This window comes from Pinus tabuliformis, chromosome 5_1 (genome assembly GCF_031772625.1).
Source record: "Pinus tabuliformis cultivar Carrire ecotype Pingquan chromosome 5_1, CPIR1, whole genome shotgun sequence".
Classification (NCBI taxonomy): Eukaryota; Viridiplantae; Streptophyta; class Pinopsida; order Pinales; family Pinaceae; genus Pinus; species Pinus tabuliformis.
The window spans coordinates 522,781,476-522,782,717 of NC_142305.1; the positions used below are offsets into that span (position 1 = coordinate 522,781,476).

The 1,242-nt window shown below is 39.5% G+C and overlaps 1 pseudogene; it reads left to right on the forward strand.

Moving 5' to 3' along the window:
• The first annotated feature begins 224 nt into the window (after positions 1 to 224).
• LOC149165801 (serine/arginine-rich splicing factor SR45a-like) lies at positions 225 to 873 on the forward strand (annotated as a pseudogene).
• The last annotated feature ends 369 nt before the right edge of the window (positions 874 to 1,242 follow it).

Consider the following 1,242-nt stretch of genomic DNA (forward strand, 5'->3'; position numbering starts at 1 on the left):
GACCACCCTAACAATTTGCTGCATTAATTTTTCAGATGACACAAAATAGCAATTTACATAACTAATTAAGCATTATTTCCAACATCTTTCTCAAAATAAAAGTACTATATTAAACGATATTTGTTGAAAAAGAAAGAAAAGTTGCATAGGGTTGGAAGAAAATACACAACCTAACACACATCTGTTGGGATTCGAAAGTGGAAAATCTTAGCAAATGACTGGCAATGGTGGACACTCCTAGACAAAGGTATTCACGTTCTCCTTCACCGAATAGCATGTATTTACGATCTCATTCTCGTTCTAGGTTGACATCTCAGATTTGACCTGTGTATCGGTCTCATAGTCCTGTGAGGAGGTATATTGATTCAAGGGGTGATGTGAGTAACCCTGGGAATAACTTATATGTCACTGGACTCTCCTCTCGTGTTGTTGAGGCTAATCTCGAAGAACTCTTTTCCGAAGAACTATTTTCCCAAGAAGGCAACGGAGTTGATTGTTGTATTGTGGTCGATCAAAGATCTTGTGGATCAAGAGGCTTTGGATTGGATTTGTGACCATCGATACTTTCTAGAATGTCAATCGTTGTTTCAAGTACTTGAGCAGATCTAAGTAGAAGGATGTATCATCACAGTTGAGAAGGCAAAGCGAAAACAAGCAAGGAAAACAACATCTGGTTCTTGCCTTGGTGTACGGGCCATGGTTCGATCACCATCCTGTGGGAGACACAAAGACAACCACAACTCACGTCGATCACCTCAATCTTCACCATATCACGAAATTATCCATACACCAACCACAATATACTTCTCTGTTTGGGAAGCTGAGGAACAACAACACACTAGTTTTTTTGGGAAAGCTTCACTGCACAAATAACTCCAACTCCAGCTCCATCTCTTCGAGCCATGAAGAAGGAGGATTGCGATGAATTCAAAAAATATTGTTCTGCGAATAGGGATGTATCAAGTTGGATTCACTAAGTTGTTTCTGCGTGCATTTGAAGCTCGTGGACAGTTTAGAAGTCCTAGTCTGATTGAGATTCCCAAGCTACCCCTTTTGAGCAGGACAACTTACATTTGAATCAGTGATAACCCTGATTGTTGTTTCATTATCATTAATACTGCACAGAAAATTGATATTCCAATTGAGGCCCGAATTATAGATCAGCCCTAGATTCAACTTCCTGAAGTAAATTGAAATCAACCTCTTTGATGGTGCAATTCAGCCTCCATGAATGAACAACTA